This window comes from Talpa occidentalis, unplaced genomic scaffold (genome assembly GCF_014898055.3).
Source record: "Talpa occidentalis isolate TD23 unplaced genomic scaffold, MPIMG_talOcc4v2.1 talOcc4.15, whole genome shotgun sequence".
In the NCBI taxonomy this organism is placed as follows: Eukaryota; Metazoa; Chordata; class Mammalia; order Eulipotyphla; family Talpidae; genus Talpa; species Talpa occidentalis.
The window spans coordinates 74,254,153-74,267,191 of NW_023601543.1; the positions used below are offsets into that span (position 1 = coordinate 74,254,153).

The window sequence follows — 13,039 nt, forward strand, 5'->3', positions numbered from 1 at the left end:
TTGCTTTCCTTGAGGCAGTGGAGACAGAAGTTTATTACATGTATTGGTTCTTTCTCATGTTATCTTCCATTTCTGCCATTTTTCCTTTATGCTTTTTATCCTTTCTTCAGTTCCTCATAAGAGTCTCTTCAACTCTTATCCATAGATAGTATTCCTAATTTCATGTGCTTTTTCTCTAGTTGAGTTTGCATATTTGAAATATTTTTGATATATTTATAATTCTTTTCTGAGTCTTTCTGCATCTTCTGTCAAATATTTTTTCAAGTCACCTCACTATTAAGTTCATCTAATTCTAATTCATGTTGTTCTTTCACAGGTATGTAGGCGTAAAAGAATTTTCCCTTCCCTTCTAGATTCTTTAATTAGTCTAATAATTAAATTGACTTAAGACAGTAACAAGAGAAAATAATTTATTACAAGGCTAAGTGAAACAATTGAAGCTTATATACTGTCTTGGGCTAAGGAATGGAGTAGGTCCCAGGGTTTCCAAGGGAAGGGGAGAAGATGGTATTTCACAGCATGATAAAAGCAGATATGTGATAATTTGGTGTTTATCTGCCATGTAGATAGTTCTTTTAGATTAAAAAATGTTATCTCTGTAACACAGATTTCCCCCACTATCCAAAAGTAAATATTTGGTAGGCTAGTTACTGGGTTTATGACTGCTCAAAATGTTTTCCATCTAAACTAATGTTAATAGAATTCCCAAACCCCCAAAACAATCTACCAAATCATACCAATCGGAATGTTCACCTTTCATACAGTAGGGGAAACCTATGGACTTTTTTTTTTTCTGGTATAGGCCCTCTAACTAGATTCTTTTAGGTAGTTAAGAGAGTGGTAAAGTTTTTCTTGACTCTGCTGGGTCTTCATTGCTTACAACTCCAAATAACACACATGGCCAAGACAGCTTATTATAGAACAGACTATTCTTCTTCCTTGCAGGTCTTGCCACTATCTTAAATAATTTTAGGAGAGTGACAGTATAAAAATTGCAGAGTAGTAATTTTTTACCATCTTCTCCCAAATGAACAGCAATTTTTACAATCACAGATTTGAGTGCTTTTGTGTAAGTCTGAAGGTCTAGCACAGAGCTTCCAGCACACTGTTGGAGTATAAAAAAGAAAATTGGCTGCATAGAAGAGGATGAGAGGAGCAATTTCACTTTGCCCACATCACCCCTACCCCAATGTGCCACAGCTTAGTGCCAAGAGAGTCCATTCTTAGCCCATGATTTCTCCCATGGAAAAAAGTGAGAGTATGTGAGTGAGTGCTTGGCTTTCCCAGCTATGTAGAGTGTTTCCATAGAGGCCCACTTCTTTGTCTTCCCACCCAGAAAACTGAGGAGCCTATAAACTGGAGAGGACAGAGCAGTTGGGAGAATAACAGCCAGTGTCTCTCAAAGGGCATCAAAGAATTTCAGACCAGCAAAATAAAATGATAACTTACAGGCCGGGAGAACATATTTGTGAACAATCTATGTGATAATGAAGTTAAAGTCCAATATATATAAAAAACTCATAAATCAAGAGGAAAAAAACAAAAACAAAAATTAAAACATCTCTAATAACCCAGTTAAAACTGGGAAGATTACCTAAATAGAATTTTCCCCTCCAAGACAAATGGCCAATAGATATATAAAAAGGAGCTCACCATCACTAATAAGGGAAATGTAAATCAAAAGCACAATGAGTTAAGACCTCACATCCATTAGAATAGCTATTATTAAAAAGGTGGGTGATGATAAATGTTGAGGATGTGAAGAAAAGGGAGCACTTACTCCTTGGTGGTAGGGATGTAAATTGAAGCATTCACTATAGAAAATAGTTTGGAGATTCCTCAAAAATTTAAAAATAGAACTACTGCATGATCAGCAAGTAGGCTTCTGAGTATGTACCCAAAGGAAGTGAAATCACTACTTGGAAGAGTTATTTGCATGCCCATGTTTTTTGAAAAATTATTCATAACATCCAACATAGGGAAACAAGTATTTATGGACAGATAATGGATAATATGGTATCTGTATACAATGAAATAATATTTAGCCATATAAAAGAAGGAAATCCTGCTATTTGCCAAAAAAAAAAAAAAAGTGGGTGAACCTCGTGGGCAAATTGAAATACAGAACGACAAATACTGTATCGTCTTACCTAAATGTTCAATCTAAAGAAAACTAAATTCTTAGAAACTTCATAGAGTTGTGAATACCAAGCATTGAGGGTGGGGAAAATATGGAACTATTGGTCAGAAATCACAAAGTTACTATTCCAGGGTGAGTCACTTCTGTCCATCAAATGTACAGCATGACAACTATAACACTTGACTGTTGCTAAGAATGTAGATCTTAAATGTTCTCCCTGTGCATACACATGTACACACAAACATACACAGTGGTGATCATGTTTGGCAGTGAATGTGTTAACTAACCTTGATATGGTAAACGTTTCATAATATGTACATGAATCAGATTATCGCATTGTGCACCTACAACTTACACAATGCTAGGTGTCAATTGTATCTCAATAAATCTGGAAAAATAATACTAGCTTGAAATACGTGCTGCTTTTATCTAGTTTATGGGCATACATTCTGTTGTTCCATAAGTGTTTATATGACATCATTTTGCTCATATTTTGTGTAATTTGTATTGAGTTTTGACCAGGATCCATTTTCTTGTTTGACGTTCTGAAATCAAATTTCTTTTCCTGTGCTTTGAGGAAAGTCAGTTGACTAGAATAGCCTTTCTAGTGTCACCATTCTAGAGTTTGCTCTTCTGTTGTGTTCATGAATTAACAGTAAATCCTGCTGCCTGTATTCTGAGATCTGCTTGCTCCTGTTCTAGCCCTTAAAATTTATTTATTTTATTCCTTTCTCTTTGCACCTATTGTTCTTGTCCTCCTTCATTTGGATTATACTACCAGCAATTTCACCTCAGTGATGGGCTGTGCTAGGAAATAAAGCTTGTGTTTGTGAGCACTTGACAGTGCCCAAAAGACTGTAACACAGTTGTTTCTCAGTCCAATTGCATTTGCTCATAAATTTATAGATGTGGCAATATAGATAAATGCATGATATATAAAATTGTATTTTTTCATTATGTACATTCATTTTATCAGTACTATGCAACTGTTCACAAAACCCACCTTGTTAATGGCTGTTTTAAGACATTGTGTATTGAATGAAAGTTTCCAAATATTATATCACATTTGAAATTTGTAATTTTAAAAAAGGTCTGAGAAGTATTTTCATTAGGTAGCTATATGGCCTGTTTCGAACATGTGTGTTAGGATTTACAAGTTTTGATAATTCAGATATTCTATATGTAAGACTCCATGCCAGATTTGATGAAGTTATATAAAATGATCACATGTGCACATTGACATTATCATAGAAGGAATCATTCTCCAAAAGTTGTAACCCAAAGGTCAAGTCTGAAAATTGATATGTAAAGATAAAAGTAAATAACCACATCGTTTTCTGGATTGGAGTGTGGAGGAACCAGAGGAAAGGGTGACGAGAGAGTTAGCCTTGATGACTTTATCATCCCTGTCCCATGTAGTCTTTGGAATGAAATAAAACTCATGTCCATAAAATACAATGTTTCTTCGTAAAATGATGGCTTTTGTTTCAAATGATTTTTAGAGTTGTTTTTGTTAATTGTCTTTATTTTTTAAGTATCATTCATTTTAATGTATTTATTCCCAGGTTTCTCTGAATGGGCTTATGAGATCAGCACCCTTCATTTCCAGAATGTTTGTGCACCGATTCAGGTAAGGAAATTGCCTTATTACTTTATTTCACATTTTATATAATTGTGCTGTTCCTCTTCTTCTAGAAGTTAAAATATTCCATTCATTTAACCCCTTTATGCAATAAGTATCTACTGGGTATTGGTCATATTATTGGCACCTTGCCAAGGGCATCAGAACAGTTGTCACCGTCCCGAGGACTAATGATGGCATCGGGACAGCTTGAACTAGCAGTGCAGCCTGGTGGTGAGTGTTAGTCCAGTGCCGGATGTGAGAGACTGATTTTTCTTTTCATACTTTTGTTTTAAAAGATTCATTTATTTATACAAGCACTGGGTACAGTCAGAAGCGCAGGAGGGTGAGAGAATGCACCAGAGCCAGAGCGGGGAACAGAACAGGCAGACTGACGAAATACACTGCTAAGGGGAGCAGTGGGCATGGCAGGAGAGGTCTGTGCGCCATGTGGGAGCGCTGCAGAGGCTGCAGGCAGCTTTGCAGCCCAGCACTCAACCGCTTCGCCACAGGGGAGGCCCTCTTTTCATTCTTTTACAATTAGCTGGAGTTCAGTAAATGAGGGGAGAGTAGAAGGAGGATATAATGTCAAGGGAGCCACGGGGGACCAGATCACGTAGAACCTTGGAGTCGAGGGTGAGAGTTTTATTTCTGTTTTGAGAGACATGGCAACAACAGACTGGCCAAGTAGGGGGAGATTGGGAATTGAGTTTTTAACATGTCAAGTTTGAATTGCCTTTTAGACATTCAAATCCAGATGTCAAGTGACAGTTAAATAAATGAGTCTTGACATTTAGGGGATATAAGAATTTGAAAATTATCAGCCTGAATCTGTTGAAGATCACATCACCTAGGACAGAGAGAAGTCATCGAAAGACTGAACACCCAAATGCTCTATTACTAGAGGACAGGAAGATGAGAAAGAATTGGTAAAGGAAACGGAGAGAAGGCAGAGGATGAGAGGAGAGCCCAGATTAAGACATGTGCTGAAGTTGGGAAAAGTGAGAAAGAAATATCAGATGCTGCTAAGTCTAGACATTTAAGAACTGAGAATTTGCTGATAAATTTGCTAATACTGAGATCATCTGTAACCTTGTCAAAAGTAAGTTTTTTTTTTTTTTTTTATAGTTACCAAAATTCCTATCCTCAGTGGAATGTGTGCTTTCACTTAGAGCAAGAACATTCAGGAAAGGAGGGATTTTCCAGGGAACAGAGTGAAAAGATGTTGGAGAGGGATGATTATGGTATAACCTTAAAGGGTGTGCAGAACCTATGGGATGGTTCCTTGGTGACGGGGCATCCATTAGAGGTCTTGGGTTTCTTGCAGGATTTTGGGAAAGCCTCACTTAGTTTTGATGACCTTCCTGGTAGTTTGGCTGATGAAGTTTGCTTTGTGGGAAGGTGTTGGCTTTCCAGCCCACTTCTTCCTGAGATGAGTGGGATTAGAGCAAGGCTGTTGCATGGTGTTATGGGAAATTGGATGGGCATCTGCTGGTGGGGTGGGGGGATGTTTCAGCTACTTTAGCTGTGCGTGTCTCTAGAGAGACTTGAAACTTTAAACTCTGTTTTCTTTTGTGACGAAAAATACGTGTAGGGCTATTGCTGGTTGTAAATAACATTTCGGTTTTGTAGTGATAATATGTTTGACACATGACCTGGTACACAATAGGTATTTATTAACCAGTGGCTCTTAACTACACAATTACTGGAAATGGTTTTAAGGACTCATTGTTTAGTGAGGTTTTTCAGTTATTAAAATAGGCAGATGTGCCTAACATAGCATATTCTGGAAAACTAAATGGATATAGTCTCTCGTGATATATGGAGAGAGAGCATATGTGCATGTGTGTGCAAGAGAAGCTGGCTTATCAGCTTGTCAGGGTGCCTTTTGTAAGCTGTTCAAAAAACATGTCTTTCATGTGACTCAATAGGGCTTATAACTTTAATTATAATTCTGGTTACCACTGCAATTAACTCAGTGAATCAACAAGATGAACACCAGCAAGTCCTATAATGTCTAGAAGTCATTAATCTAGCACAGTCTTTTAATCCCAGTATTTGGTTATTCAATTGTCTTCTCCTGCATGTTTGATTAAATTGACTCTCTGCGTTGTTTTGACCTATAGGGAATTATAGACATGAAGTTTTCTATTTTGCTTTTTCTGTTAAAAAATGAAACTTCTGAAAAGTGGGAAACTCCAAGTAGTCTGTTAATTTAGAAACTTCTTGAATTGTATGATGATGTCCTTTGAACACGTACTTCAGATCTGCCCATTCATTTCCTGCTAAATGTTTAGGCCATGACAAATACTCAATGTTTACCTAAACTGAGTATGAATAGAAATTATTGGATTGTCCAACTTTCTAACAGAAACAACCTTTCTAAAGGTAAGACAAATTTTGCAAATCTTTTTTCTTTCCAGAATAATCTACATATTTGTCCTATTTCTAGCTATGCTTGTCTAGTTTTGGAATCCTTAGAAATGTGCTTAGGATCTCCAAAGATCTTAGCTTTTTAAACAAAAGAAACTAAAGCAATTGAATGGATGATTATTGTGAATATTACAAAACTGTACATAAGATGACTCATATAGCCATGGTTAATAATATCATTAGCATGAAAATAAAACTCATCATTCCACTTCCATGGTGCTTAGGACTATAAAAAACACTTTGACCACATTTACTCTTGATTCTCACAGTCATCTGCCGAGGCATTGTGTTACTACTCTTAAGTTATAAGTGACAAAAAAATAGTGCTTGAAGAATGTAAGAATAACATGTAAAGTTGCACAGAGAGCTGAAAAGTGAGACTAGAACTTTTTTCAAGGCTGTTCTTGCCAATGCCATGCCTTTACCACAAGATGATGATTTGAAAAGTGCCACTTATTTCTCATTTAAACATGATCTTCAGCTCTGTTCAAGTTGTATAACATGTTTCCAAGGACAACAGATAAACTCCCCCTTTGATACATTTTCTTTCTCTATAATCCATTTACATTGTCAGTATTTTGAACCTTTATCATTTCATACATATCATCATTATAAAATTTGGTATCCTATAGTTCTGATTCTATAATTAGTCTTAAAATAATATTCAAACCAGGAATGTCCTAGAATTCTATTCATTTACAATCTGGGGTTGCCTTCGGTTTTATCTTCTGTAACCCCTTTATTCCAGACCTGGAAAAAGAGAAAAAGGAAGGCCACATGCCATGCATCTATTGATAAATATTGAAAAGGTGTGATTCAAGCCACATACCAAATAAAATATACTTTGTTTCTACTTTGATGTATTTTCATATCAATGAAATTTTAAAATCTGTGCAAAGCTATTTTGTAAGACTTACAGTGAGCAAGATATTAATGATGATGGAAGATTTTATTTATATATATTTTACATCATTTTTCATTTTTTGTACAATGTTTGCTTTCTCCTCAGGTGTAGACCCCGTAAAATTTCCACCACCAGTTCACCTGTGAACCATCTCCATAGTCCCTTGTGTTCTTCCTGCCCCTCTTTTGATTCCTCTTCCTCTCCTGCAGAGTGTCTCTGATTTACAGTTGCCTGTTATTTTTTTTTAATTTATTATATTTTTTTCCTGATCCCTTATTTGTTCCCCTTATATTCCTCCTATAAGTGAAACCATCTGATGTTTTTCTTTTTCCTTCTGGCTTATTTCACTGAGCATAATCCCTTCCAGCTTCACCCATGTTGCTGCGAATGGCATGAGTTTATCTTGTTTGATTGCTGAATAGTATTCCATTGTGCATATATCCCACATCTTCTTGATCCAGTCATTTATTTTTTTTGGATATTTGGGTCATTTCCATATCTAACCTATTGTAAATAGTGCTGTGATAAACGTAGCGATGCAGGTATTCTTTTGAATTAAAGTTTTGTGACCTTGGGGTAGATTTCTAGGAGTTGAATTGTTGGGTCATATGGTAGCTCCATTTCTAGTAGTTTGTGGAACCTCCACACAGCTTTCCATAGTGGTCAAACCAGTTTGCATTTCCACCAGCAGTTGTTGCTAGTTGTTGTTGTTGTTTTTTTTTTTTTTTTTTTTTTTTTTTTTTTAATGAGCCATTCTTATTGGTATAAGGTGGTATCTCATGTGGTTTTGATTGCATTTCCCTGATGATAAGTGATGTTGAACATTTTTTCATATACCTGTTGGACAGTTGCATTTCCTCTTTGGAGAAGTGTCTATTTAGCTCTTCTGTCCATTTTTTTGACTGGATTGTTTACTTTGCTTTTGTTGAATCATATGTGCTCTTTGTAGATCTTTATGATCAATTCCTTATCAGTTGTATGGAACGCAAAAATTTTCTCCCAATGAGAAGGGTGTCTCTTTGTTTTGGTTAATGTCTCTTTTCCTGTATAGAAGCTGTTTAGTTTGATATAATCCCAGCTGGTTTATATTTTTCTTCACTTTCTTTGTTTTGGGGTCTGTTTCTTTAAAGGTGTTACTGAGGTATAAGTCATGTTTGTTTTACCTATATTTTCTTCCTTATATTTCATGGTTTCAGGTCTTATGTTCAATTCTTTTATCTATTTTGAGGGTTTTTTTGTGCATGGTGTGAGGTAATAGTCTAGTTTGATTCTTTTGCATGTGGTGGTCCAGTTTTTCCAGCACCATTTATTAAGCTGTCCTTGTTCCTTTGCATATTCTTTGCTCCTTTGTCAGTCTGTGTGTCTGTTTTTGTTCCAATACCATACCGTTTTAATAATTATGGCTTTGGTAATGGAAGATTTTTTTGACTGATTTCTGGGTGTTCTGATAATGTGATGGGGAGTTTTGGAACCATAATTATTATGTAGTTATTTAACAAAGTTTACTTTTTTGCCTTTATTATTATGAAATTAGTAATTATTTAGTGTACCATAAATGTTTTTCATAATTTGTGGGAATAGAATGTAATACTCTAAAGTTGTACTACCTTCTATAGTAAACACTAAACAATCCATGGTATTTCAAATTTAAATAAATTAAAATTTAAATGTAGTTTTTTCAGTCACAATAGTCACATTTGAATAGTAGGCTCATGTTGCTGGTAGATCATGTACAGGATGGGGTAGGCAGAAAACATTTCATTGTGGCAAAAAAAAAATTCTATTGGAAAATACTAATTGAAAAGATTGAGAAATTAAACATAAATATAGTTAGTTTATATAATTTGGAGATATCAAAAATTACAATTGAAAAACTCAAGGTGTTTTCCTTCCAAAATGTAACAGTATTTATTAATTTGTAGGTGATGGATATACAAAATTTTGAATCAAAACTATAGGAAGCTCAGTTTTGAACTGAATTTTTGAAAATATTATTAGATATTAAATACTTTACACAGAAACAGCTTTTTGCAAGTCTAGTGGTTACTGACTCACTCGCCCAGGTAAACCATGCTCTGTCTAGGTCTACATATACCAATGTAAGAATAATATGAAGTGAGCAATCTGCAAATTTTCCTCAGCTGCCTTGTGCAACATTTGAAAACCCCATGCTAATTCATAATGTGCCTCCAGAACCATAAATTTTAATGTAAAGTAAGCAAAAAAGATACTTCAAACTAGTACTGGGGAAGATTATATATTAAGAGACCAACCTACTTGCATTCATGCTGAAGGAAAGAATTTAACAAATTGTCCTTTCTCTTTCTTAAATGCATCTGCCACTCATATCCTCCCCAAACTCTGAAGTAGTGTTCATCTTTCACACTGGTACTGGTCCAGCTCCTAAACCTCATGGTGTTTGGATGTAATAATCTTGTGGGTGGAGTTGGGGAGTGTGGGGGATGGGATCTAGGGGAAGGCTTCCTTGTATCCTGAACCGTGTTTGATGAGAGCAATCCTTAGGGTCTTTAACTTATTCAGTGCTATCCCTGAGCTGCAGACCCCTGGGAACATCACTCCCAAGGTGTGATGTAGTAACTTTACCTTGATGTGTGTCTGTGAGAGGTGGGGTCCTCTAAAGTACCATGCCAGTCTGTGAGTCCTTTTGCTACAAGTGCCTAGGGAATTTTTTGAATTCCTATTGCTTGGGACATTTGTGTGTTGTTGTTGTTTTTTCTTTGTCTTCTACATTGGAGACATCCAATTAAAATATTTAAAGAGCAAGAACTAGAAGTCACAAATTCCTGGAAGTTATTATACCTTATTTTAAACAGTAATTGACTTAGACACGTACACTTCCATCGTGTTCTAGATTGCTACAGCCTCTAGGAAGAGGACAGTGACTTTTCATCATGTCTTTGCTCAAATAAGTGTGCAATCCCATTATCTCACCACTAGCAGTCATGGTCTGGCCCATATACACAATCAAACAATTTCTATTTGGCCCCTATGACCTGCTGAAGATAGTAATAAAGGGGATGAGAATGAATGGGTTGTGCATCAGAGTCATTGAAATCACATTCTGTGCTTTGATGTCTCTTCAAAGAGCATCTTGCTGGTGAAGAGAATGGCTGGGAAAGTTATTAGTGAGAAGTCCAGGGGAACATTTTATAAATATATTTCTGACAAGGCAGATTCTGGCTATTGTTAAAAGGTGAAAGCAAGATTTCAACTTGACCTTGGTTTCTGGCCAGCAGCCAGGGTTGCAACATCTCCCAACACTAATGTAGCTATGGTATCAGGAGAAAACAAAATCAAACCACGTACATAAATATTTGAAAATTGCCACTTTCATATTAGTACCGATAGTCAAGCTGTTGCCAAAATCCTAACTTTAAGGATAAATTTGTCCCCCCTTCCCTTCCCGCCCCATGCATTAGTTTTAAATCTCAGTGTAGGAAATCATCCTTGTAATTGTCTATAATGGCTTACCTTCTTCTGAGTATGTTTTTAGTGACATTTTCTTCCCAATCTGAAGCAGCCCTTGTGAGTTGCTGTGCCAGGTAAAACACAGAAGACTCAGCTACATTTAAATCTCAAGTCTCAGATAAATAATGGATACTTTTGTAATATAAATAAGTCTCAAATATGTATGAGTCATAATTATACTAAAAATATGCATGGTTTGTCTGAAATTTAAATTTTGTGTCTTGTGTTTTAATTACTAAACTGGCAATTCCCATTTGTGAGTTTTAACGGTCTTTCTCCCTTTCTATACCACTGTATGAAAAAGAGGATTTTTTTTTCCTTCTAGCTCAGAGGTTTAAAACTATGACTGTGTGTTTGAACCACAAAAAGAACATCAGAATAATGTGTATACCCAGGAAGCACCTAGGTCTGGGATAAGGTCCAGGTATTTGTATTTTTAAAAGCTCCCAAATTTATAGGAAGAAGTTATTATATTAAAAACCACTCACAGAACATTAAGGGCATCCTCCTGCCAGCACAAGACCTGGTAGAAAAGAAACAGCATGTTTACCAGATAAAGAGGAGACAGAGGGTTACAATTTTTAAATATTTTACCTTGCAGGATTTGGCCTAAGCTGACACAGGAAACTGTTGATAGAGATGTCTTGTCAGAGTACAAATTGTTCCTTCCTACTCTGGTAAGAACAAAGCCCGTGCTGTCTCCATGGGTCCCAGCAGAAATCACATGAGGGGCACCCAGGATTTGCTTCTCTCTCATACCCTTTCAAGGCTGTATGGCTGGGAGCAGCATAGGCAGGACATAGCTCTACGGTCACGTAGAGATTGTTTGGTGTGTACAAGTTGGCCTATCCCAACTCACAAACGATGGCAGCATATTTAGAGACTGGATTTCCCCAGTCAAAAAAATAATGTACCAATCCTTATAAGCCTTGCAGCACTCTCTTTTCAAGCCTAACATAGTAGGCCCTTTTGTCATTTCCTTCGCATAGTTTCCTTAGCATGTTGAACAGAAAAAAACAATCCCTGTCAACATAATCTGAGGGCCTCCTTTTCCTTATGTCATTTCAAGTCAGTTTCCAAGAACCCTTGACAACAATGTTAAATGAGGTACCTGAATTAAAGAGCTGCATTACAATCTATTTGCATCGGTCCATGTTATCGCTGGAAATGAAAGACTTTAGTTATAGTCATGAATGATCTGGTGGCTTCAAAAGTAGTTTGGCCATGTGACTAAGCTCTGAACAATGGAATGTACTTTGGAGTTGTATGAAAAAAATTCTAGAAAGTTTCCTTAAAAGGTGGATGCTTTTTTAGAAGGATAACCCACCTCTTTCTTTTTCTTTACCATTATCTGGAAAGTAGGAATGACGTTTGGTGTTAGAGTTAGACTATAATGATGATGTCCTATATTTGCATGGTAGCACAACAAAATAGTCTTCTGCCACTGTCATGCATTCTTTGAAACAACTTGCTAGACTGTTGTTTAAACAAAAATAGGCTTTATCTTGTTTAGGTCACTGTTCTTTTGGATTTCTCCATCCATAGCCATGCCTAAGATGACCTGATAAAGTGACTTTCTGGATATACTGCATCTTTAATTTTACTGAAAGGTGGGAAGCAGCATTGACTACACTTTCTAGAAACTGTGTTGGATCTGGAAATGTTTTTGTACTATTCCATGATAGCCTGAGCTTGGTCTTTCTATAAGCAGTTACTACTGCTATTTCTACCTTTTCCTAACTCAACTGCAGCTCCTCTGGAAACCAGATGAGACAGATTCTGTGAGTAGAGTAATGGTTCAAGTAGCACTTTGTAATTTGCTGATACAGCTTTTCTCCCAACCTACAAAACAAGTCTCAAATAGTACGTAAAAACAACTGTAGTTCATGAGAATACTTTTCACAAAGCTTTATATGCATCCACTGCTGTTAATTTATGCATCACCCATCTTGGTATTAATTGAAAAAATAAAGAGACAACAGAAAAGTTAAATTTCCTGGGTAAGCAAAAATATATTCAATTGAGTTCTGTAATATATGCAGCTATAATGCATATAATGCATTTCTGTCTCGAAAACATGCTTCAATCTATTAGAGAAGTCCCTAAAAGTGATTGAGACTTCAATTGCTATGAAAATAGAGATATTTTTCTGCCCTTTGAACTACATTTAATAGTGATGATTAATTTTATTTTACATGCATGATTTTCCTTCATTAAATCAATCTTTAGTTATGATCTCAGTCTGAAAAATGTGGATCAATGTGAAAGAGAAATAACTTATTTTACATTATTATAATGAAACTAGGCAGTATATGTTACATTTAAGTTCACATCTGAATTAAATATATTAAATGCATTCATTTTAATGAATGAAGCATTTATCTTATTATTCTCAACACCTGCAAATGGAGTTTATCTTATATCTCTGCACTACAATTCTTCAAAATTTAAG

The 13,039-nt window shown here is 35.9% G+C and overlaps 1 long non-coding RNA gene across 2 annotated transcripts in view; it reads left to right on the top strand.

Moving 5' to 3' along the window:
• The window catches only part of LOC119246772 (uncharacterized), a 150,990-nt gene that overhangs the window by 68,669 nt on the left and 69,282 nt on the right, over nt 1-13,039 (top strand). For both annotated transcript variants that reach the window (XR_005125553.2, XR_008552034.1), the window contains exon 2: nt 3,706-3,770. This is a non-coding gene — a long non-coding RNA (uncharacterized LOC119246772). The remainder of the gene's footprint in view (nt 1-3,705; nt 3,771-13,039) is intronic.